This window comes from Rhinolophus sinicus, linkage group LG09 (genome assembly GCF_036562045.2).
Source record: "Rhinolophus sinicus isolate RSC01 linkage group LG09, ASM3656204v1, whole genome shotgun sequence".
Taxonomy (NCBI): Eukaryota; Metazoa; Chordata; class Mammalia; order Chiroptera; family Rhinolophidae; genus Rhinolophus; species Rhinolophus sinicus.
In genome coordinates this window covers 18,115,906-18,143,067 of record NC_133758.1, presented here as the reverse complement: position 1 = coordinate 18,143,067, position 27,162 = coordinate 18,115,906, and the positions used below count along the sequence as shown (strand labels likewise).

The following is a 27,162-nucleotide window of genomic DNA, read 5'->3' as shown; positions in this document are numbered from 1 at the left end:
GATAAGTTTTTCTTACTGTGTTACCTAAAAGGTTGTTAAGGGGATGTAATGAAATAATGGATGTGAAAGCTATAACCATAAAGAATAACACATCTCTAGTGTCTATTCTCATGAATGTTAGTGAGAGAGGCAAGGCTCACCCAGGCGTTAAAATGCAGATGCTGAATGGGAGAATTAAAGAGTAAGCCTTATTATGACTCGGTAGTTATTTTCCCCAGGCCAATTTTTAGGTGGGGCATGTGGCCCTAGAGCCTCAAGTGCGGATGGGGGGGGGAGAACGAGACGAGAAGGTTGATGAGTGTTGAGAACTCCTCTTTTTTGTCTCTCGATTCCTCATCTCTTACTTCCCCTCTGCTACTCACCCCAACTTCTCTCTCACATTTTCCCTCTTCTTTCTTCCGTGTGAGGCTGTTAGTTTCTCCCATCAATGTCAGTGATTGCCAGTGTGAAGCTGCCCAGCAGGGCTGGAAAGGAAACCTCAGGTGAGTGTACATTTCTCTCCTGCACACTTGCCAGGAGGGAGTTGCACGCGACTGGGCGGGAGGCAGAATGTAATTAACCTGCCACCTGGTGCTCAGGAGTCGAATCCCCTCTGTTTCTCGTACACACTGTCCGCCTCTGATCCCAGCAGATGAACTGGGGCCATGAGCCAGCTGTGCATTTGAAGGAACAGCTGGCCAAGCCTGCCTGTGTGTGCTGTGATCCTGTGACAGTGACCGTGAGTCTGGACTGCCTTTTCCCATGGAGAGCCTGACCCATGCATGGTTTTTCTGGCCAGAGCATCTTCTGACCAAAGCTATCAAAAAATGCCAAAGTCTAAAATGGCTATTTTGAGGACTTTGCCAGTGAACCCTGGCCTCAGGCTGTATAAATGGTGGCACAGAACCACTGAAGTTAAAGTTAGAGGAATATGGTCCCCTGGCATTTAAAGAAGGGACACAGAAACAATCCTTCCTAGGAGGAGCATCGTGGCTAGTCGTGGTATTTGGGTGAAAACAGCTACAGGGGCATCTGGGGCTCTGCAGGCCCCTTGCAGAGTACCTGCTTTTAGGTGTATCTTCAGGTGGAGGGAAGCATAGGAGAATATGAGCATATCGTTGATCTCTGCTCTGGCAGGTGAACTCTGGCTGTCGTTAGGTGGGCCCCAGTTCTACAGCCTTCTTCTCTCCCAAACTTGAAGAACTTCCATTACAGTCCAGTTTTGCCCTGGGATCACCTCTGCAAACCAAAAGAAACCCCCAAACAAAAACAAAACAGACAGACAACAGACAGCCAAAGTCTAACTTTGCATTTCAACCTGGAGTTACCAGGCTATTCTTTATTTGTTAATGCATTTATTCTTTATCACATCTTTGAGTGCTAATGTGTGCTAGATACTCATAAGCCAATACCTTTCTTCCCTGATCTCGGGAAGCTCATACATAGCGCAGTGGATGACTAAATGAGACTCTACCCCTCAACATCTTGGGAAAAGTCTCTGATTTGGGGGCAGAGATCAGACAGGAAGCACATTTGAAGTATTGTGTTTTACACTCAAATCTTATGGCTAAAAGTTTTTACCCCGGGAAGGAGGATCTCTGAATGCACTTTAATAAATGGATAAAACAATTGTAACTAGTTCATCGAGGTATAGTGTACGTTACAGGAATGAAAGTCCTGGGGCCTTGACAAAGCACACTCATTTTCCTTTGAACCGAAAGGTTAGAGTTTGAATGTCTGGGGGCTGTTTTCAGCTGAAGATCTCTGTGAAAGGGGGAGAAGTGTGGCATTTGGCCCCAGCTATAGTAAAGCACGAGGCAAACGTGTATATCTGGGTTTGCCCATCAAGCAAAATGCAGAGGCCCTGAGGGGTCCTGTCCAATGAGGCTCTGAGCAGCTTGCAGACCTGAGTAAACCTCTGTGCTTCCGAGGATGGCTCCTGCAGCTTTGGTTTCCCCAGCCTCAGTACTGGGGTCTGGGCAGGAGTGCCCGTGAATTATTTATCACTCAGGAAAACTTTGCTCATCATCTGCCTCGTGCATAGGTCTGGTCACATACATTTCCCTAAAATCTAAGGGCTGCAGCGGTCTGGGGGTAAATCAAGCTCTGTTAGGAGCTTTAGACCAGAGAGGGTGAGCTACGACAAAGAAGTTACTGACGCCCGGGGAAGTGGTCACCAGCCCCTCCCTACCACATAAGAGATTTTTGTCATCTTCCTCTTGCCCATGTTCTAGCCCTGGGAGTAGCAGCCCCGTCCTCTGCATTGCCCACTGGGGTGCCATGTCCCCACGTGTCTGTATTAGACTGAGGTGTGTGAGGTCTGGATGGTGGCCAACTGCCTATAGATTCTCACATCTGGACTGCTGCCCTTGCCTCTGACAGCAGCATGTTGGGTAGGATGCAAGGCTTCTTACCATGTATTTCTTTGCCCAGTGCTTATACAGTGAAATCCGACTTAAGGGATGATCAGACCATCTTTACACAGAAAAATCGTTGCAGTCTATGGAGCTGAGGAGATACATTTCTCTTTCTGCTTTGGAAAGCGGAGAGAAGCTGATTATCAGTGTATGCATGGGCTTCTCATGGTTGAGCTCACTGAGTAAAGAACTATTCATGCTGCCAGGCCCAGGGCAATCCCCCAGTTGGCTGAGTCCTGGGGATGGAGGCTTTTGCTGGCTACAGACAGCCCATCTGGTCTCTGGAGCAATTTCAAGAGCATTGCTTAGTAGTTATGCTTAATAGGATATGGCAAGGAAGGATTTCTGCTAGTTAGAGCCCTGGCTGCAGTAAGGCGCCGCGCCCTAAGGCCATGCCTTTCACTGCACACGATGCTGCAGAGCTGTAGCTCTGAGAAGGAACAGCAGGAACCCAAACAGCTGCTCAGTGTGATCCCAAGTGTAGGGACCAGAAGCAGATCGTTTAAAGACCTATGAATAAGCAATGTGACTATATGCCATCCTGCTGCAAACGCCCACGGCAGCTGGCCTAGCCTCACTCCAGCACAAGGGCAGATGAGATGCTCTTTCTGAGCCAAGTGGTCAGGCATTGGTTAGAGTCAACATTGGTGGGTGCCTTGTCTCATGTCTCACTTTCTGTCCACTCTCATAGGTACTCATTTCAATTTAAGAAACAGTTATTTAGGACCAGCGATGTCCTAAGAACTGTGCTGGTGTGATGAACAGAGCATACACCCTGCTTCTACTTAAAAAGACCATATTCTGAGGGTGGTATCTATCCTAGAAAGATGTTCCTGATGATTTCCTCACTGGGCGGTCATGGTTGTTTCAACGCTCATATAGGTTCTTTCTTCTCTTGTCTATATTTTCTGCCCAACCAGTTTCTGTGACTTTTTTTTCCTGCCCAACTGGAATTCTAACCACAAACTTTGCCTTGACTCTTAATACTTATATCCCAATTCATATGGGTGTACTTGTTTCCATTGCTGTTCTTAAAATTTTACTTAGACCTGACTTATTGGGGGATCACATCATAGATTATATAAATGCCTGACCACTGTGCTGTACACCTGAAACTAATATAAAATAATATTGAATGTCAGCTATAACTATATATATGTATAACTATATAACTATATATAACTATATATAATTATATAACTATATATATATATATAATCTCATCACGGGATATAAAGTACAGAATAGGCAATATAGTCAACGGCACTGTAATAGATAGCTGTACGATGTTAGAGGGGTAGTAGACTTGGTGAGGTTATCACTTTGTAAGGGGTAGAAATGTCTAATCATTATGTTGTTTGATACACTTGAAACTAATAAAAAATGTACTTAGATCATTATTTCAAATAATAAAGGTGTCTATAGGATGGACACCTATGCTATCAAATATTAATGTTTACTATCTTTGCTTCTGTTATTTTAAAGAAGAGATTTAAATATTGCAGGGTTGAACCTCTCTGCATCCACCTAAATTTTGAACTACTGCTTGCCTTGAAAACTGACATATAATTTACAGAGGAATAGCAGAGTAGCCCTTTGCCTCCTGGATAAGAGGGCAGAGGGCCTTATTTAGCAACCTGGAGATTCTTGTTCTTGCTCTCAGTTTCTCCCTTATTTGCATCCTTTAATGGCCTTGCTTTGAGAGGAACGAAGAGGAGGGTTCTACTTCTTAAAGGAAAAAATACATTTTTGTAATGTTTCACTTCAAATAATGTGGTTCTAGAGAACGAACAAGTAGTTGAAAGGTCAGTGCCTCACCCTGTGAATAAAAAATTAGCTGATACTTATTGAGTGCTTAGTATGTGCTAGTCACTGTTCTAAGAGTTTAACTTGAAATCTCTCATTTAATTCTTAAAAATGTATTTTTAAGAGAGGCAGAGTAGTAACCTCATTTTACAGATGACAAAGCCCCACTTTTAGGAAGCTTTACTTTCCCAAAGTAAAGCTTTACTTTCCCAAAGCCCCACATTTAGGAAGTGGTGGGTTGAGATTCAATGCAGACACTACGCCAACCGACACTAGCCTATTAACTAGAGATTTCAGTGGGTCTCAGTGTAGGCATAGGGGTAGTTCCCTACACAATGGTGGGATTTGATGGGCTCAGTGAATGTCACCTGCCTATCACTTTCATCCCTTCTGCAAGTTTCCTGATGACTCATATCCCATTGTATTGGTTTCCTAGGGCTCCCATACCAAATTACCACAACCTGTGTGGCTTAAAACAACACATTTAGGAAGATAGACATCCAAAATCAAGAAGTCAGGAGAGCCATACTTCCTCTACCTTCTGGATGGCCCCTGGTGCTCTTTGACTTATAGCAGCATAACTCAATCTCTGCTCCCATCTTCACATGACCTTTTTCTCTGTGGCCTCTCCTCTTCTTATAAGGACACAATATGTTGGATTTAGGGCCAACCCTGTATTTATGATGATTTTGTCTCAAGATCTTTAACTAATTGCATCTGCAAAGACACTATTTCCAAATAAGGTCACAGGACACTACACTCACCATTTAAGATTTATTCTTTTTGAATAATAATCAAATTCTCCTAGGAAAGACTGTGGATGTGTTTTGGGTTGTTTATGCTGGGACTATGGCAACCCAGGAATCCTGGAAAAGGCAGGAAGTGAAGATAAGACACGGATAGGAGGGAAGATAAGACACAGATGGGAATTGAACACAAATTTCAATTAATTTGTAGTTTGGATAAAGGTTTCACTGAGAGTATGTTCTCCTGAGAAGCTTTCACAGAACTTCTATGAAATAGAAGTTCTATTTCACAGAAGAAGCAGTCCACCACCCAGTGAAAAACCCCACCTACCAGTTCACTAACATGAACTTTAATTGCAGTGGGGCCTGCATCATTTTTTTGAAATGGTATTCAAAGCTACAGATTGTAAATCTCACTTGTGACAATATAAACAATTTCTAATTACACAGAAAGCAAACTGCCACCAGCAAAGCGTTTTACAATCGTTAAGTACAATGCCCCCTCATTTTATGGAACATGTAAATTGTCTCTCCGTTACTTTAAAACCCAAAAATGTCAACCTTGCAGAATCCATCTGGCTCTCCTCGTGACTGTTTTTTTTTTTTTGGGGGGGGGCATTTTAGGAGAAGCGCTGCTGAATGACTAAGAAAGCGTGGTACTGAACATATAAATGAAACCCTTCCCACCGAGATCTCAGTGATCCTAGACCAGTCTTTCATGTCTCATTGCCTCCGTCTCTCCATGAGCCAATTTACCTCCCAGGGATCCTCTGAGTCTTATAGACACACATTTAGACAAAAGCAGGCCATCTCAATGCCATGAACCTGTAGAGAGGTGTGTGTGTAGTTGTGTGCCTCTAAGTGCATATGTGTGCCGTGGTGGGAGGTGCTACCTTCTTTGTAAATAAACAGGGATTTATAAATCTCTAAGAAGTAGGATTTGTGTACCAAAATAGTCCCAGTGCCCTTATCCCTACACAACATAAGAAGATCTTCCAGAGCTAGCACTTAAATAGGTTAAACTGGAAAAAGTACTGCACTATGTTTGCAAATGTTATAAGCATCTCAATTTTGAGTTGATGAAGATGATGCCCTGAGTTAAATGACTTGCTCAAGGTCAATGATTGCATTATGCAACTTAGGTTAGGACAGAATGACTTATGTTATAACAGTGATTCATGTAGCATTCACTATACTGTTCTATCTTCACGGTAAATCCAAGATCCAATCACTTCCCACCTTCTCCACCACTAGTGGTCTGTTCCAAGACATCGTTCTTCTCCTTAGCCTTTTTGCTATTGCCTTCTAGCAGTTCTCACTTTTCTACCCTTGTTCATCCTCCAGCTGATAATCTACCTACCAATCTGAGTTAATCTTTTAAACTGTTAGGTTGCTAAGACTTCAGTGGCTTTTCACCTCCCCCAGAGCAAAAGCCAAAGTCGGTTAAGTGGTCTGCAATGCCCTATACCATCTGATCTACTCTTCTGCCTGTCTCTGCCCTGTTTACTCCAGTCCAGCCATACTCGCCTCCTTTCCATTCTTTGAAAATGCCAAAATGGCCTCTTGTCAGGGCCTTTGCCCTTACCATTCCCTTTGCCTATAATGCTCTTCTTTTAGACAGCATCAAGTCTTGCTCCACCATTTCCTAAAGGTCTCAGGTCTTCCCTTGCCATCTTTATAAAATATGTCATATCATCCCTCATGCATTTAGTCCCCCTCCCCCTTACCCTGAATCATTTTTATCTATAGCATTTATGTCCTCAGGACATAATATGTATTTTTTTTTCATTGTCTGTTTCTCTCCACAAGAATGTAAGCTTCAAGAGGGAGGGTCTAAGACTGTTTTTCCACCTCTCTATCTCCAGTGCCTTGAAAAGTGCCTACAATGGAATAGGGATTTAATAACCCCTTAGCTAGTTGAATGACCGCCATTTCCTTGTATCTAAAGGGAAATAATTGTAATGCTTCTGCCTTCCCTTAGGGTTCTGTGGGGGGTCACATGAGGTCCTAGAAGTAAAAGTGCTGCACAAATTTTAAAGTACTGTAGACAAATGTGAGAGGTATAATTCCCTCTAGCCTATGGCCTCTAGAGTACAACTCGGCCTTGGACTCAAGAGAGCAGGTGGCATTCCCTGGATAACTTTGGGATACACTTTGTAGTATGAGCTGATTTACAATATTAGAATCGGTGGATTTGAAAATAATCTAAAAGTTATATAATCTAACAACTTGTTTTATATTAAAATTTGTTTCAGCACATTCCTGCCATCCAGCCTCTGCTTGGATGCTTCAAGTGGCTAGGGAATCATTCAGCTCTTCTTTTAGACAATCCCTTCTGATGATGGATATTTTAGTTGCTAGAACTTCTTAACATCCATATGGGTGGTTCCCTCCCCACCACCCCCAAGTCCAGAATCCATGTTGAAATTTTCTATTCTGACCCTTCAAGGTTTCTCAGCCATCTTTTTTTGGTTCAATCTTGCTTAGGACGTGCCCCACCCAGGACACTAGAAATCTAGGGACTGTTGCTGTCTGAATACACTGGGCCATTCTGACAGGAATGGCAATCAATGATCATCTAAGCTATAGTTCAGGGTAAATATGTGCCAGCTGCTTCCCACTAGAGTTCCTATTAACTTGTCATTTCTTTGTGCTACTTTATACATTCCATGACAGGGACTTGCCAGCTATCAACCATTTCCTTCAGGTCTCCATTTTGTCTTTCCTCAAATGTTCCCAGTTATAACCAGTTATTTTCTTGCTTCTTTTCCCTAATGCTCTCCCAACTCTCCTTTCATTATCTGAAGGAAGAGAAATTGTTGTTCACCTCCTGCTAAAGTGGCCTGAACCCCCCTTAATATTCATGGTTTTGCCACTAACTGGCTTTGTGACTTTGAGCAAGTCATGTCTTCTTTTTGTGATTAGCTATTCTTTTAGGTATTTCACAGATCTGAAATGTTGACTCTAAATGAGTGAGTTCTAGTTATAAAAATTAGAATTAGAAAAAAATACTTAGACTCTAAGTTGGTTAAGAATTTAATTGAACAAATATTTATTGAGCTCAGGAGCCATAAATGGTTTTGGATACCAATGAGAATTCAGAACAATCCTGGATCTGCTTTCAAACTAATTAGTTTTCATAGAGAAATAGATAACACATGTGTAAAACAGTAAACTCATTAACCTTGGAATTATTTGACTAGTCAAAATAGGGAAAAGTAGTTATTTATATTGGAAACTTGAATTTTGCATTGCTTCTTTATGGCAAGGCGTACTGGTAAAGGGAATAGAATTTAGAATCAGATTGCCTGTTTCTGAAACTTAGCCCCTTTTTCACTAGATTTTTTTAAAAGTGTATGTCATTTACTCACTATTTCTCAGTTTCTTTATTTGAAAATGGGTATGATAAGACTATTTTGTATATTTGGTGTGAGGATAAGTGAAATAATGCATACAGAGTCCTGGACAAAGAGCCTGGTATGTAGTATGTCCTTAATTCTTTCATGTCTTACAGAGTCTATGTTGTATATCCTTTCGTATTTGTTCTCCTCTACTAGTGTTTCTAGTTTTTCACACATTGTCTATCTCGATGCCTGCAAGTTCTAAGACACTTACAGAATAGGAGAAAGGTCAATACTTGATTTGCAATCTTAGAAAACTTACGGTACAGTTGGTAGATTCATGAGCTTAGGGCTGAGGATGGTTTGAATGGTATAAAAAAAATAAAAAAATAGTGTCCTCATAAAAGATATGATATTATCCCTTTTTTGTTTGAATGCCTTTTAATTAAATAACAGCAACATGGACTTCCTTTGTATTTCAGGCAGAGGAACTGCGTTGCCTAAATAAGGTCATGACTCTTTGGTGAGGGGTGTCAAGAATTGCTTTCATTTTATGATTGAAGGCGTATTACCAATGATATAAGGAAAATGTCTTAATGCTACAGTCATGTTACTCAAGGCCCTGAGTATGGTAGCATAGGACTTTTCCTGGAGAAACGAAAGGGGAACTTAACAATAAAATGCATGTTTTGGCACACATAATGTTCTTGTGCTCAAAATAGTGTGTATCCCAGAAATGACATATTCTGTGTCCTGGTCTTTCTTGTTTGAAGATTATCCTGCCTTCATCCAGTGTGCGGTCTCTTTGTCTCGGGGTGAAAGGAAAAAAAAGTCACATTGTTCAGTTAGTCTTCCTCCCTCTCTTACATATCCCCAGTTGCATGGGGTGGGTGGATTGACAACAGTGCAAAAACCTTCCTGCAGACTTCCAGACTTCCACTCATGTGAAGTGTGTGTGTGTGTGTGTGTGTGTGTGTGTGTGTGTGTGTGTTCCCATCTCTTCCATGTATCCCTAAGTTCCTAATGATAATGATAATTATCAGTACTGCAGGCAAGATATAGATTTCAGCACTAAGGAGAGCTCCCAGTGAGTGCGCTGCAGTGAAGCAAAGTATTGTTCTTATCTTGGGCATTGTAGGTCTATCCTATTGGAATCAGCTTCCTGGGTCAATGTACTTACTCATTTATTCACTAAAATATTTCCTTAGTGCCTACTAACTGCCAGTTATAATGCTAAACCGTAGGGATATGATGGAGAACATGGCATGTACCATCTTGTCCTATGAAGCTTTAGAACTCAAAGAACCAGGATTCTCAAATTTGTTCATAATCTTTTAGGGTCAAGTGTCAAATAGTCCCTTAACTGTGAAATCACTTCAATACTTAACACCTATTCATTTGAAATCTTGTAGAGAGGGTTTCTGTATCTTTTGGCCACTTATCCAAAATATAACCATTGAGTCTCTCATACCTTCAAACAGCTATGGTGGTGAATATGAGGAAACGCGAAGTAATACAAACCCAGTCAGAGGCTACTGTACAGTGTCACTTTCACCATATTCTATTTGTCCAAGAAGCTCACAATTCTGCTCAAAATCAAGCGGGGACAAAGACTTTACATATTGATGGTGTGATATTGAGTGGAAAGATCACTTTGTAGACGAGCATGTAGCATGGAATATATTATGGCCATATTTTGAATATGTGTACTCTTCTAGTTCATTTTATCTTTCTGTAATAGGACCTAATACATTTCATTTTATGTACAATAAAACTGAGGCTGAGGTTACTTAAATATTTAACTTTCATATATGGAATTTGACAGAGAAGAGGAAAAAAGTCTTATATCTATGACAAATTGTTCAAATGGTTCACAGGGATTCTCAGTAAATATTTGTTGAGTGAGAGAATGAATGAATGAGTGAATTAATATGAATTGAGGTGCCTGGGTCTTTCCAGCTTTTGTAGACCTATATAAAATATTGCTTTTAATGTTTAATGACAACAGTTTCTAAATTTTATGGTTTAATTTATACTGATAAGGTCATATGAGAAGTCGAGTCAGGACCAGTTGTGTTCTAGAGATGTCTGTGTCAGCTTGGAAAAGACAATTGTTAAATATTTAGGAATTTTGTGATCTGGTAGTGAAACTATTGGTAACTTTACATGGGAAGTATATACACCACAAACCTTCATAAATACTACAAGTACAAGCTCATTTTTGTTTGTTTGTTTTGGTGTTAGTTTACCAGAATACCACTGAACCATTGTGGTAAGATTATTTGCTTCACTGGGGTGACATGACTACCACCCTCTATAGAAGTATAAATACAAATGATAAAGTACAATTGTATATATAGGAAAACTACAAATGGAACAATCATAATTGGTTTTTAAGGTGTTTGAGATATTGTTATATTTTTTGGATCAATGATATGCTTGGGTTTTCATATACAAGTTAGTTACAGCTGTGAGTAAGTTGGAAAATATACAATGAAGAAATAATTATGCCCTGGAAAATATCAGAAAAGATTGAATGTTCCTAGTGGGGCATAGACGGATATCAACACAAGATGATGTTGGCATTTTGTGAATCCATTTAGACACCCTGAAAGAAGACGAAGTGTCTCAGTATTCTATCTGGCTTAGATCAAATAAACATTTCTCAAGTTTGGCATAGAGTTAGCATTCTTGGGGGTAGGCCAATACCAACTGTACATGAGCAATATTTTGTTCAGGGTCTCAGGATACATCAAAACGTCTTCTAGATTCACACTTACCTAGTAGTCTAAAAGATCAAAGAATGTATCATTCATGAAATGCTGAAATACCTGTATTGTATTATTGAAACTGAATGCACTGTGGTATATTTTAAGGGACTATAATGTATATAAATTTCAATCTTCTTCTAAGTTCTCTCCCATTTCTGAAGCAGATTATATACATTTTTAAGAAATCTAGTTAGGTGAAAATGATAGCTGGTTTTAAAATAATTTTCCCCCCTAATAAGTTAGGTACTACTAGCCTGTTGAGTAGTTTGAATATCCAGAAGTTGTTAGAAAGGATGGAGCTCTACAACTTTAACAAATAAATGTAGATGTCTATGAAGAGGAATTATTGATTGAACCTATATTTAACATTTTGCCTATGAAGTCTCAACATGCTCTGATCTTGAATCTTAGCAGTGAATGCATATATTTCTTTACAATTCACATTTTGGGATATAAAGTCCCTCTTCTTACCTGCAGTGCACAGGCTGTGGGTTGTAGGTTTATAGCCTAAATGTGGCTAAACATAATCTTAAAGTCATGATATTTTTTGGGAAAGATTTTGTGCACTTTTATATAATTGTTTCTTGTGTACTCCACTATAGAGGTTTAAAAAATTGTTAACATCAACAATTGTTAACATTTTGTTACTCTGTTTCTCTATACCCCTCCCCCATTTCCTCCATCTCCCCCATCTTCCACCCACCTACCATTTATTCTTCTGTTGAACCATTAACACATATATTGCAAACATTGTGATACTTTATTCCTAAATATGTCTGATACCTGTGCTAAAAATAGGGACGTTACCCTGACTAACTATAGTACCATTATTACACCTTAAGAAAATTAAAAATAATATCTCACCATTATCTAATATCAAGTCCATATTCAAATTTCCCTCGTCTCCCACCCCTTGAGAGTCTTTCAAGATTTTTAAAAAAATCTAATTAAAACTCGCAGATTGTGTGCCCTTGTTTTATATTACAGTTGAGAAAACAGGTTAAAAAAAGTTAAGGTCACACAATCAGTGATATGTTGTGTTTTGGATTTAAATCAGGGATGATTGGCTCCAAGTCCTTTGTTCACTTAATGGTATTGCAGAAGATTCCCAATGCTTACAAGACAGAGAGTGGTCAACTATACCTGGAGAGCACACCTTAGTGGATTATATTTTGGGTAAGCTTTGGGCAAGAAAGAATTAGATGGGCATGATCCTCCATTGCCTCAGGTAGAATATAGGCTAAAGGTTTAGCCATATTGAAGCAAGACAAAAAGAAGGTAAAAAAAGAAAGTGCACAAATGAGAATTCCCAGTTTACTTAAGGTTTTGGAGACTTGAAGAAAACGCAAGCATTTGCTTTAAGTACTTCAGGAGTTTTTTGGTTCTGTTTCTAGAAGGGGGGCCCCTTTTAGACCTTAAATGGCTAGTTTTAGTGCCATATAATCTTGGAGAAGGAGGTTTTAGTGTTTTCTACCTGCAAGACCCTGGTTTATGCCTAATTTGCCAATGGGGTCCCACTGGATAATTTGGGGCTTTCATCAGCTTTGTGGTGAAGAATTTTTCTAATGTCACAGGGTTCTAGTTGTTGATGTCTGTTTCTCCATAAGTGGAGAGCCCTTAGGAATACTTTTCAAATCCTAACAAATAAGCTATTTCACAGAGTCCTCTCATCTCTTAGGATATTCTTGTTGTGTTTCTTTTGTTTAAATGAGAGGTATGTGATCTTCTCAGTAGAATTTATCCATTATTTGTCCCAAGGCAGTTCTTGGTTATACACCACAAGTCAAAGGTGCCCTGGAATTTGACAGCAACCTTAGAGCAGCTCAAACTCTCCTGTTGAAGCCATGCTTCTGCCTACAGCTTTTCAAAGCATGTGAGTTAATTCTTCTGGAAATAAGCCTGCTACCAAGCCCCACAGCTGTGTCTCAATACTTATCTCTCAGTAGACCCTCAAAATCTCTCTAAAAGACAACCTGATTCCTGAAACTGTCCATGAGAAATTATGGTATTTCACTATTATTTACACTTAGTGAAGGTAAACTTATTAGGACTGCTTAAGGGATAATACCTTCACCAGTGGCTTGTGATATTTAACACTGATTTTTAAGTCCTGGAAACTCCCCTGTGATTAGATGAAGATTCAGAAACCCCTTTGTCTGAAGAGGTGCTTTTGAATAAATAGGACTTTGGGGATTCTGTCTACTTTGTGAAGTGAGTATTTACTGTCTTTGTGAGTAGCCTGCTATACTTCCCAATATTTCACACACAAGTGAGAGGAATTGTTATTAATAAAAATAATTGCAAAAATAAATAGTATTTCATTTAAGCCTTCTTAAACCAATATATCAAGCTCCCAAGACAATGCAGATGTAAAATCATGCCATAATGACTAAATAATGGATATTGAAATTAGTATCTTCTTATACTAAAAACAAAAATGTCGGGCTTCCTATTAGTTGGTATAATAGAACTCCATGGTAATCTTGACTCCTGTAGGGTATATATGTCTCTGTTATTTGGTAATACCTTTGGTCCGTGTTGAAAATAGCTCTCAGCATTCAGATAATTGCAATGATGGAGGAGTTAACTGAACCGGAAGCTGACGAAGTGAGATGCTAGCAGCAGATGGTGTTGTCAAATAGAGGCAAAATTGCATTAAAAAAAAAAAAATCCCTTCAAAATAGTTTCTCAAGCTTTAGGTAACTTCGATGACATTTAGCAGGCTCTGGAAATCACTTAAATGGGTACAGAAACAAAAGAATTACAGAGGAAAATGTCACCATCTGAATTTGTCTTGAGTCTTTTTGAGTCAAGACATCTGAGACGCTTGTTAATACTTAGCAACTATTTACAGCTCATAGAAAAGAATGTGTCGTTGTTAAGTTTAGCTCATTTTTGTGGGAACGGTCTTTTGTTGCTGTCTAGAGAATGTAATGGATTTAGTGCCCTAAAATATGAAGTCTATGGGAAAAGAAAAAGTATAAATTATTTTAAATTCAGAAAAAAACTCAGTGGAGCTTTTAGAGAAAGGCAAACAATGCAATTGAAAACTACAGGGAAAATAGTCCTTTTTTAAAATTCTGTAGTTTGTCATTGTTACTGAATCCAGCACAGCAAGAATTAAACGTAAAGTGATTCCATAACATTTAGAAGCATTGTAAATATTGATGGGGGACCTAAGAATTTTTTTTTATTTTTTGGTGGGGTGTATATCATATATATATGAAGGACGCAGAAGTATACTCATAAAAATTCAGTGCTAGAACAAAGGTGCAATTTTACATTTAACTTCTTGTTTTATGGGTGAGGAAAGTGAAGCCCACATGAGCCAACGCTATAACTCTTATAAGGCGTCAAGATTGTAAACCTCTTGCAATTATCCAAAATATAGAAGATTTCATAGGCAAATATTCTGTATCCACCAGGTATCTTACTACAACCGTGAGATTAGCCAAGATCAGCATGAAAATCCTAGCAGGCAGGAGATGGTCCTGATGAGGGCACAGGTTTGGGATCCAGCCCTGGGTCTACTCCTTATTAAGTTAAATGAAGTGACTTTACTTGTCTGGCCTTGGTTCTTTTTTTTGTCAAGTGTACAGTTATTACCAGGGCCCAAGAGTTTTCTTGCAATGGAATAATTATTAAATGCTGAAGATGGCATGATTGTCTCTTCAAAACTCTTGGGACCGGCTCTTCGATTCCTCAATTGTGGCTTGCCACAGGTCCTATACAACATTCTAAGTTGCCACAAATATTTTTTTAGCATCATTGGATCTGCTAGATCATAAGTAGCGAAGCTCTTACATCGAGGCTCTTACATTAGAGCCTCAACAAGCGGAAGAACTCTTTCTTATTTGGGGACCGTGGTTCCCAAACTGAGATTCCTGGACCAGCGGCATCAATAGCACATGAAAACCTGTTAGAAATGCATATCATTAAGCCCCACTCCAGACTTACTGAATCAGAAACTCTTTCAACCCAGAAATCTGTTTAAACAAATTCTTCAGGTGTTAAAGTTTGAAAATCACTGGTCTAGAGCACACTCAAAGTTGTCAGCTTTTTGTATCATCTGGTAAATGGGTCAGAAAAGAATGTGTCCAGGTATGGTATATTTTGTCACCATAATTCAAAGAGATGTGTTAAGATTGTGGAGTGTGCTAGGTATAGCTACCTGTCCTTCTCTTCAGAGCATATTTCTTGACAATGAGCAGATCTTTCCCCCAAAGCATCTGCTAAAATGTCAGTCCCTTGTATTTTCATGGGATCATCTCCTCCCTGCTGCCAGGTCTGTATCGTACCAAGGCACTTAGGGGACTGTTAGTTCCTGTTTATGTCATGTACCTTGGCAAACTTAGTGTAGTGTACCAACAAACTATCACCTTATTGGACAACCGAGATGTCTTGTTTGGCTCATAAGATGGTCAGGATACCTGCAAACTAACGTGTAGTGAAGAATCTGATAGCTGACATAACCCTGAAAGATGGTGAAGGGTAGTACTCCCTTCAGTCTTTTCTATGGGAAATCACCTATGGTTACTTCTCAGGTCCTGTCACTGATGATATTATCCAGTTTATCTTATCTCTAGAAGATAAGTGATGGTAGCCGGCCTTGGCCACACAGGGATTCTTGCATGTTCTCTGAAGTAAGGAAGCCAACGTTAATTGTGATGACTATTTCCAGCATCACTGGGATACAGGAAATAATAATTTCCAGAATCCTGATGTTTTCCACAGTAGTGTATTTTCAGTGCATTGTTGAAAAGAAAATGTCTTCTGAGGCTTCTTGAGGAAGATTAAGAGAAGGATGCATGTCTTACACAAGATAAATTCACTCCAACATTCTTATCTGTCTGAATTCTGAATTCCTTTTTGCATGATGTGTATTAAGGAATTTATGGCATCTCAACTTTAGGTACCCTAGGCCAGTATCAAATCCAGGTTTTGGCCAAGCAACTGAGCAAATACTAGTAATTGGAATGACTCTTAGTTGTTTATGCCAACACAATGCATCCAGCATCTATGTGCACCAGTATTGATGTATTCACCCTAATTTCAAACAACTTCCTACTTCTTTGTCTCATGTCCTCAGAATCCATTCCCATACATGTTCTCCAGATGTTTAAATTATGAATATTCTACAACTTTTGCCTAAGCCTTTCCTCCAGGACCTGACTTTTTATAAAAAAAAAAAAAAGATTTTATTGGGGAAGGGGAACAGGACTTTATTGGGGAACAGTGTGTACTTCTAGGACTTTTTCTAAGTCAAGTTGTTGTCCTTTCAATCTTAGTTGTGGAGGGTGCAGCTCAGCTCCAGATCCAGTTGCCATTGTTAGTTGCAGGGGACGCAGCCCATCCTCTCTTCCGGGAGTTGAGGAATCAAACCAGCAACCTTGTGGTTGAAATCCCACTGGCCCATGTGGGAATCGAATCAACAGCCTTCAGCGTTAGGAGCACGGAGCTCCAACCGCCTGAGCCACTAGGCCAGCACCCAGGGCCTGATTTTTGTTTTATCCTTGTGTCATCCTAATTATGTGTTTGAAGCTATTTCTGGGGCATTTGGGTAGACCATGATGAGAATTGAGTACCTTTTAAAAGTTAGAGGCCACAACCTGGATCACTACAGGGTCTTCAAGCATAGAAGAAAGTGCTGTAATGGCAGGAAAAAAATGGTCTCCTGCCAGAGGAGTCATGGTAGATGTGGAGTATCCAGACATTATTGTGTGGCTCATTTATATCCTCCAATATCCCCCCAGTCCAATTTCCTATATTCTGTTCTTTTTATCAATACTTTAACTTCCATAAAGATACCTGATGAATTCATCTGACATTTCAGCAACTTGCTGGATCAAACACTGAGTTTGATTTTTCAACTATCTTAACCCTGCAGCTGTAAGAAGTAAGAGATTATTTTAGTACAGCCATAGAGAATTCCTGATTTTTTTTACCTGTGCCTTGAGCCAATAATTTAGTATTTTGAGCTTGTCATACTATTCCTTTAAGTTGTCTATTACCATTAGAAGCATACCCACAATTCCACAGTCCTTGAATTTCTCAAGTTCTTCATTTAAAAACAAAACAGAAGCCATGTGGTTCTCTCAACCCTTGTCTTCAATGGGTACATCATTCCAAGTGACCATAGGAGATAATTTCTATGTCTACGCTCCATGCCATAGGCTGTTAGATTTACAAATCATCTTTTCCCTGAGGCCCTATTTTCCTTTATACCTGATGCCTTATTACTTGTATTAATCTGATTTCTTAACTGCGAGTACCATAAATCAATATAAGTTAACTTAATCTCCCAAAGAATTAACTAAAATATACTAGACAATCCATAGGATTTCTAGAAAGTTCAGGGAGCCAGGCTTAGCTGCTACAGTTACGAACAAGGTAAAAACTGTATTATTGACCTTGACATGCCACTTGCCCCACTGACATAGAACACTGTTTCTATAGCCACTGTCACTACAGTCTTGGGAAAGTGGGTCCTGCTGTCTCCACTGCCCTGGCAGCATTCAGTGCTTTGTCTGTCACTGGCTTCCCATTAAAGGTGGACATGGGTGCATATGGTTGATAAAGCCTGGCTTCTCTGCCCATCCTCTAGCTATAGGAAAATAGAAAATGAATATTTAGCATTTTCATCTTTCAAAGTAGGAGGTGGTCCAGAGATTTATTCAGAAATATTACATTAGAACACTTAACACAGTGTCTGGACGTACAGCAAGCTCTTAAAAATGTAAAATATATACTACATATATTTTATGTATTATGAGTGACTGTTGTACTATGAAAAATGGGTAACAGACAAAGATGCTAAATGTTGTCTTTAGAAAAAGCTTTCAACATGGTTGCCTTTTGTTTTGGGAGTATAAGATTGCCACCTTTTTGGTTCATGAAGGCAAAGTTTGCTACCTTTCATGACACTGTGCTATTTACACTCATTCAACAAATAGGTATTTGCTAGTTCCCATCTGTTTCTTCTTTCGATTGTCATAAGTAATTGTGGGAGAAACATAAAGGGAGAATACTCACTACTTGCCCTCAGACTGGGTATCCTCCAAAGAGCAGAGAAAAAAAAGATACCAGTATTTATGGAACATGCATTATATGCATTTGGGGGAATTACCCACATTCTCTTATTTACTCTCAACAGTTCTATTGGATAGGCATGATCTCCATTTGACAAGAAATAGAATCTCAAAGGGTTTAATTAACTTGCCCGAGGTCATGCAGGTAGAAAAGGAAAAGTCTAGTTCATACCAGGCCTGGGTCAGGATTTGAGGAAGAAGCCAAGATCTCAAGAGCTAGAAGACCCAGGACAAAGGAAAAAATGCGTATCTGAGGATTTGATTCCAATTCAAAAGATTCTGACTTTAGCAATGAGGAAACTTCCCAGAAGATACTGGCAGAAAAACTGAGTCAATTTTCCTTAAATTGCCAAGACTAGAGTGGATCCATGCCTGGAGCACTGGATGCCCCTCTTGTCACTGGACTCCCTAAAAGATGAAGAGAAGCCAAATCAAGGCTCAGGATAAAAGGCCAGGTAGGTGGACTGGACACATCCTCTTGTTAAATGAGCCAGCCATTGAATCATGTCCTTACCAGTACCATGTGGACCTTCCCAGCACACAGAGGCTCATAGTAACTAACCATCCCATTGACTATTTCTGGACCCAAATTGCTATTGGGTTGATTGGTCTGGCTCACACTGATTGCCTCAGGGCTCCAGGATGGACCTTGCATGTGACTTAAAGCCCAGTGGCCCACTGGGATTGGGCCCGAAAAAGCCAGGGGCTGGCAGAAGGCAGCAACCACTATTTCTTATTAAAGAAACACAGGTGCTCTGGCCACAGGTATACAATTGCACTAGATGGACTGGAATAATTTGTGGGGTAAGCATTGAGGGGTGGTTGTGGTGATGGTAGCAGCAGTTTCAATTGTGTTGGTGGTCATGGCAGGGGCAGTGGTGGCATCTGGGGAGCATGTGTGAGAAGTCTTATCCTGTGTGATGACTATGAAGCTCTTAGAAAGTCCCGGGAAAAACTTTTTTTTAAATAATGGCATCAGAGTGACTCAGCATTTACTAGTAGAAATATCTCTTCTCTGTGGATTTCAGTTGTACAGGTATGAGGCCAAACTTCTTTCTAGGACAGTTATGAGTAGAAAAAAAGTCCTGCTGTCGGTTCATAATAAATCAGCTGAACAGCTTGAAAATGCTTGCACTTTGCCAGTCAATCGGTATCTTCTAACCTATCTTTTGTTCATTATAAGAGACACTAAAACTCTTCATTGCTTTCTATTTTCTATTTTTAGCTATGCATGTGTATACATATACTATAATATACACATGCATATATATTTATATTCATATTGACATATTTATATTTAGCCATAGGACTTCAACTTTACACCCAGATTCTGGATTCTTGGTGTAGGGTACCATTGCATTTACATTCTAATTTGCCTGTGAAACATTGTATCATATCTACACATAGTGTAGTGAGTGCATCTTCTAGGAGGTATTATTTCTGTTTTATGCCTATATGACAGGTATATATAGAATTCTAAAGAGAACATTCGTAGTCTCTGATTTCCCCTCTCCCCCCCCATTTCTGGGAATCTCATGACAATGTCACTGTCTATTTTGAGATTAGAAAGGAATTGGGAAGCATTGTAGTTTATAGTCAAGCCATCCCGGCTTAAATCTTGGCTCTGCTGTGTACTAGTTACATAACCTTGGGTAAAAAAGGCAACCATGTGGCTCAACCTCTTCATCAGTAAGATGGGTTAATAATTCTTCCTCTTTAGGTGATTGAGAAGACTTAATGAGTATCAATATTGCCTCATATGGTATCTGGAATATAGAAAATATTCTAATAAATATTCTAATTAAAAAATGTCTGAGCTGCAAGGAATCTCAGAGTTAATGATGTAGACCAACTTTTTCATTTTGCATATGAAGAGTCTGAGGCACAGAGAGATGAAATAACTTACCCAGAGTTTTTACCTAACGAGTGATAGTGTTGAAACTGGCCAGGTAACTAGATTTTCATGAAATTCCAAGGGAAAGAAGTCAACGTCTTATTGTCTAGGAGCAGACGAATCACGCAATAGTGCAAAATGGAAAGCATTTCTCTTTACATTTCCTGAGTTGGAAGAAAATTCTGTAGTATTAGCAAAGCTTCCCACATCAGGCATCTCCTTTTGTTTTGGGTTTTGGAGTATACGTATATTTACTACTTGATATCTGAGCTCCGTTTCTAGAATTTCCAGTTAGTAATCAACATAGGAATTTTAGAAAGCCTGAGTTGGCTTTAAAAAAAAAACAAAACAAAACAAAAAACAACAAGTTTATTGAGGTATAATTTACATATCATAAAATGCACCTCTTTCAAACATAGTTAATTGATTTTTCAGTAAACATATTAAGTCGGTCATCACAATCCAGTTTTAGGACATTTTTGTCAACCCATTAAGATCCCTTGTACCTGTTTATGGTTTATATTTCTTAACCCGAGTCCCAGGCAATCACCTCTATAGAGACTTTCTGTCTCTGTAGTTTTGCTTTTCTGGGCATTTCATGTAAATACATTTATATAATATGTGGCCTTTTGTGTCAGGCTTCTTTCAGTAGCATATTTTTGAGGTCTTTCCTGTTGTAGCATGGACAGTGTTTTGCTTCTCTTTACTGCGGAATCTGTGTTGACTTTCAATACAGGTTCTATTTATGTAACAGAGAAGTGGTAGTGGGGACAAGAAAAGGTTTCAGCCTCTCCAAATGTGTCACCTGATAAGCCTGCTTCTACAGAGTTGCCCAAAGTACCGCTTCCCACAGGGAATACACCAAGGTTGTGTCCTCTGGCCCTTTGCCCAGGCTGCGGGGAAGAAATGTTTACATGCTTGTCTCTGATGATTATGCCACTAAATGGTTGGAAAATTGCCCAACTAGGAGGCGGCAACTCAGATTCCAGCCGGTTAATAACAGCCTTGAAGTGCACATTAGTGAGGGGACAGTGCTGCACCTGCCGTTGAACTTGGGAGTTGGGGAAAGGAGTGAGTTCTCCTGGGGAGGCCAAGGAATGGTTGTGTAAGTGCCACAGCTGGGGGGGACCCTGGCAGGGGGCAGGTGTGTTTTCTGGCTTTTCTGGCTGTAAGAGAAAAGTACTATTGTGTAGTAGTTAAGCACACAGACTTGGAAGTCAGACAGGATTGGGTTGACCGCGTGACTTTGGGCGGATTGTGAAGCCTCTTGGGAGCTTTTGTTTCCTCGGATATGATGGAGTATATAGTCCAAAACTCGCAGGACTGTGAGAATTAAATGAGATGATGCAGACAAAATGCTTAGTAGGATTCTAGCACCTGGAAAATATTAAGTAGACATTTAATTTTTAACTCCTTGGCACTAGAGAGTCAAATCTACTGTTTGTGGTTTTTTTGTTTGTTTGTTTTTCTTGCTTTATAAGTGTCTTTAAACTAAAATTAATTGTCTTGAGTTAATAAAGCACTACATTTCTAAAATAAAAAATATTCAAAGGGTTAACAGTTTTAACTCAGAACTTACAAATTAATTTGCTTTCTCTTTTCCCTTCCTTTTCCTTGCCCTCGTTCATTTTCTTCCCTCCCTCCCTCCCTCCTTCCCTTCCTTCTTTCCTCATAGATGAAATAATAATATAACTATAATTCCAACAGCTAATATTTATGGTGCTCGTTTTATTTATTTTCTATTTTTATTTTTTATTTTTTTAAAGATTTTATTGGGGAAGGGGAACAGGACTTTATTGGGGAACAGTGTGTACTTCCAGGACTTTTTCCAAGTCAAGTTGTTTTTCTTTCAATCTTAGTTGTGGAGGGCGCAGCTCAGCTCCAGGTCCAGTTGCCATTGCTAGTTGCAGGGGGCACAGCCCACCATCCCTTGCGGGAGTTGAACTGGCAACCTTGTAGTTGAGAGGACGTGCCCCAACCAACTGAGCCATCCAGGAGCTCAGCGGCAGCTCAGCTCAAGGTGCCGTGTTCACTCGTAGTTGCAGGGGGTGCAGCCCACCAGGGGCCTCGTCCAACTGGCAAACTTGTGGTTGAGAGGATGCACTCCAACAAACTGAGCCATCCAGGAGCTCAAGGTGCCATGTTCAATCTTAGTTGCAGGGGGTGCTGACCACCATCCCTTGCGGGAGTCAAGGAATCAAACCGGCAACCTTATGGTGCAGAGCCCACTGGCCCATGTGGGAATCGAACTGGCAGCCTTCAGCTTTAGGAAGGCATGGAGGTCTAACTGCCTGAGCCACCGGGCTGGCCCTATGGTGCTCATTTTAGATTATAAAGCATTTTTCATGATTTTACCGCATTTGATCCCCACAGCAGTCCTGGAGAGAGCTATTATTATTATTATGTCCATTTTAGTATTGGAGATAATGTGATCTGCCCAATGTCACACTGCTCATAAGTGGTGGATCCCACCCGCATCATTAGATATTGGGAAATAGATATTGTATTAGTTTCCTAGGGCTACAGTAATAAATTACTATAAAGCAGGTACCTTAAAACCACAGAAATTTATTCTCACATTTCTTGGAGGCTAGAGGTCTAAGCTGAAGGTGGTGGCAGGGTTGACTCCTCCTGGAGGCTCTGTGGAAGAATCTGGTCCAGGTCTTTCTCCTGGTTTCTTACGGTGGCTGGCAATCCTGGTGTCCCTTGTCTTGTAGCCGTATCATTCCAACCTCTGCTTCGGACGTCACATGGCGTTCTTCCCTGTGTGCGCGTCTTCTGTGTCTCTGGTTCTGACTCATCTTTTCCTCTCTCTCTTCTAAAAACAGGAGTCATTAGATTTAGGGCCCACCCCAATCCAGGGCCCCATCTTAACGAATCATGCCTGTAAAGACCTTGTTTCCCAACAAGGACGCATTCTGAGGTTCTAGGTGGACATGAATTTTTGGGGGATGCTATCCAATCCCCTACAGATCTGAAAACACAATTCTTAGTCTAATCTGAGAGATGGGAATTTAAATAATAATCCTTAATGTAAAGTTTAATCAGTATGTTGGAGAATGAGAATGGCAAGGAAGGGATTCTGGGCAGAGGTCACTGCCAGAGCAAAGGGTTGCTATGTCCTGAATAGCTTTTGTTGAGTGGTTATGTCCTTCAGGCCCAACAGAAAAGGAGCAAAGGGAATACCAGATGTATTTCCAGAAATGGAGGGCCTTATATATTCACCTAAGGAGTAGAAAATAGCAGAGCCGCTGAGCATTTTGGAAGCTTTCAGTGACTTGGCTTATAAACCACTGAGAGACGACCTTCTTTGATTTTGTCCATTTAGCCAAGAGCTGGGTGGAGTCAGGAAGAAAGGAGATTAAGTGAGCTCAGCTGGTATACCCAGCAGAGCTGAAAGGAGAGGTGGGGGAGGCATAGGTAAGGAGGGCTGGCAAGAACAGGTGGCTACATGGAGCTCCTTGTACCTGCCCTCCTTGAATGGGAAAATGTGACCTTCCCAAACTGAATTAAAACAGAGGAGGCAGCAGCTGTCTGATGGAGTGAAGGGCATATGATAAAGGCCAAAACAGCCATATTATATAAAGGTAAAACTCCAACCAAATGTCATCCAAAGAAGGGTGTTTGAAACTAATAGGCCAAGAATAACAACAGTAGCCTTTTACGGATTGCCTGGCTTTAAAATCTTAAAGAGCAAAGAGGCTGAGTTCATGGGGGAGGTGGGTGAGGAGTCAGATTCCTATCCTATTGTTGGATGGGAAACTCAGGGAAAAAGATGGATACAGGCAGCTTTATGGAGGAATGTAGTGCTGGGCTGATGCTTCATGCCTGTGAGAAGAACACAAAGGGTTCAGTGGATCCCAAGGAATCTGAGAGAGCACAGACTATGTCTGCTGTGGTCACTGCTGTGGCCTCAGTGTGGGATAGTATCAGAATTAGCCAGTGCTCAGTGAAGGTTGTAAGCACAGGGCATGAAGGCGATTCAGAGCTTCCAGCACAGCCTGGACGTGCGAAAGAGCAGAGTGGGTTAGTGGGCAGATGGGCCTCTAGCACAGGTGGCTTGGAAGATGCTCCTCATCTGGGCCTAAATTCCTAATCAGCATACTCCAATCTGCCAGGTGTGCTCTGAACACGGGCTGGCCTGGCTCACCCTGCTTGGCCATGGCAAAATTCTAGATCTGCTCCATGTGACTTGTTCTTAGCATATAGCCCTGCTTGCATTTGACACTCTCCTATGCCGAGTCTGCTCTTCTCTTTTCTATGTCTACATGTTGCCTTTGGATTAGACTCACCATTTCTTCCAGCTGGAACTTTGTTTCCCTCTGCTCTGTTCCCGCCATCTACACCAGGAATCTTGAGTCCACTCATTGTGGGCACCGCTCCTGGAGAGTGTCTTTACCTGGATATCCCTGGCCTCCTGAGTGGGGCCGAGAATAATGGGATACAAAGACAGGCCCGTGTAATAGATGGTTAGATAAAGGAGCTTGTTCTTAAAGGAAGAGAGAAAAGGAAGCTGTTGAATTCGTTTTGGGAAAATTAGTCTGTATGTTTGAGCACAGTATCGATTAGTGGGGGTTTCTATCCACTAATCTTCATTTTGAAATAATGAAGTATCAACAGTCCCCAAAATGTAACCCTTGAAGACACCACAGGGTTTCAGTTTTATGAAAAATATGACTGCTCCGTTGCAGTCTGTTCGTTCAAGAACCATCTCTTCAACACCTGCCATGTGCAATGTGCTAGGCTTCATATAGGTGGAAACAGGGAAGAGGAGACACATTGGGTCCTCTCCCTCTCTACAAAATTCAACAGGTTGTGGGGACTCATGACCTGTGTGCACTTGACTAAAATACAAGGCAAAAAATAAAAAGAAAAAAGAAAAAAAGAAAGGAAAGGGAGGAAGAGCGATCACGCCCTGTGGGGGATTCAAAAGCTGAGTTTGAATCCAGCTGCATTGTGGTTTCTGTCTGGTTGACCCCAAAGGGTGGCTGGGTGGGGAAGGCAGGTTTTCCTGTCTGGAGTTTTAGATCAAAGCCTGCTTTCTGCCTGGCCCAGGAGTGCTGCTCACAGGGGGTGTGCCGCCTGCCTGCACCTCAGACAACTGCTCTTCAAACTGATGCAGACGATTGGCTGAAGCATGCAGTTGGCTGCTCTATAATTCACCCTGCTGGTGGCTCCCCAGGTCCTCTGCCTGGCAAGAGGCTTCATCAACAGCAGCTCAATAGGATGTCCTCTGGCTCCACTCCCTTTCAGTGCAGGAGGTCTTATTTATAAACGCTGATATGTCCCTGAAGGCGATTTCTTCCTCCCAAAAGCAAGGAGGGAAAAGGGCCTTTTGCAGGATTTCAATCACTGAAACCACAAAATGAGAGTGTGAAGACACTCATTAACCTGCATAATGTGTCCCTTGGGGCCCAGCTGGGGTGTTTTCTTCTGTACATATGTCCATTCTCTGCTTGCTGAGCCCCGAGAGGTCAACCTCAGAGCTCTTTCTGTTTTTAGTGTTTTGTCCTGACCTTTTCCTTTTTCCTTGGGCCCTTTGGCATTTAATTTATTTCTACAGTACAGGTGGAATATCTATTATTTACTCAGCCCTTAGGAAGGTGATCTAAGACAGTGCCTGGTCTCAGATTGTTCACTTCATTTGACGGGAGGCAGACATATCTCTTGCCTTTTGGTGCTGTTGGTAGATATTTGGAAGATCAGGAAAAATTGCTTCCATTAACGGCCTACACCACCCAAACGCCATTGCACTTACATGGGTTTTTATTATAGTATTTGCACATGTGTCTTGTTTTGATATTTTAAAACAGTAAATCTGATGTAATAAAAATGAGATTTGGAGTCAGAGAAATCTCGTCATGCTATAGACTCAGTATTTGTTAGCTGTGTGACCTTGACCTCTTTGATTATCATTTCCCTTAAGTATAAGATAGGGGCTGTTCTGAAGATTAGACTAACACAGCATAACACAGCAGCAAAACAGGTGCTCAGGAAATGTTTCTTCTCCATCCCTTCCTCTTTGTCCTCCTAGAGAGAGGGATGACATTTGCCCCATTTGACTTCCCTTTCAGTGCCTTCCCTTGCACACAAAAGGAAGGGAGTAAAAAAGTCCTTGTTGATTAAAACAAATGAGTACATTGATGAATGAGTAAATTAAAGTCTATCTCCCTTCTTCAGAGGCAGGACAAACAAAGAAATGTGGTCAGCTTAGGCACATAGGTAGAAAGCAGAGCTACAGGAGGGCTGATAACCCTGCTGCTCCTGAGCTTGAAGGATAATGAACCCAGGAGAGAGATCTAGATCTGGAAAGGTGACTTAGCGCTGCCCATCTGGCAACAAAAGGGCCATTCCCAGAGCCTTCTGGGACAAGGTTTAGTGAACAGTGAGCTAGGCATTTTGTCTGACCTTGAGCACTTGTCTAGGGATCAACCTCCTTTTGATGACTTTGTGGAAGGCTGGTTAGGCCATCTGTTCTTTATTCACACCAATATCTTCTTCTAGTACTTGAACTCAGGCAAGAGAAGCCCCTGCCTTGGGTCCTGCACATAAGAGAGCACCACATAAAAAATTAAAAAAAAAAATTAAAGATACTTTATTACATCTATCATTCAAGATCCAGCATGACCTGTAATTCTAAGTATCTATTATTTGACTATTACAGTTCAAGCCCCAGGAGAAAAGTTTCTCCACATTTTTTTGCAACTTCAAACCAAAAGGTGATTGTGAAGGATTATTTGAAGGTTTTTCAGTTGTGATCTGGCTGGTGTCATAGACAGATTCCATTTTGGCCTACAGGAAGGATTTGAGCAGAGGTGCTTAGGTAAGAGAAAAGACTAATTAAGTTGTCAAGCCTTCCTCTCAGACAGCATGAATACAATAAATTCTTGCATAATGAACCATCATTTCCCAGGAGTACCATGTCCATTTTCTTCTCTTCATGTTCAGTTCAGATTTATATATCGAGAAGTACTCAAGTATCAACACAATATCTTCGACAGTTACCCATGAAGGAGAAAGAACACTTTACAATATTGAACAATTTATATTTTAAAGTTGTTTTAAACATAATGTGCATAAAGCATGATACTGATTCTTTACTCTGAGCTTAGATATTGCT

General features: G+C 40.6%; 1 long non-coding RNA gene across 1 annotated transcript in view; it reads left to right on the top strand.

Moving 5' to 3' along the window:
• Positions 1–21,046: 21,046 nt before the first annotated feature.
• The window catches only part of LOC109440954 (uncharacterized), a 120,093-nt gene continuing 113,977 nt past the window's right edge, over positions 21,047–27,162 (top strand). The window contains exon 1 of the long non-coding RNA XR_012498628.1: positions 21,047–21,147. This is a non-coding gene — a long non-coding RNA (uncharacterized LOC109440954). The remainder of the gene's footprint in view (positions 21,148–27,162) is intronic.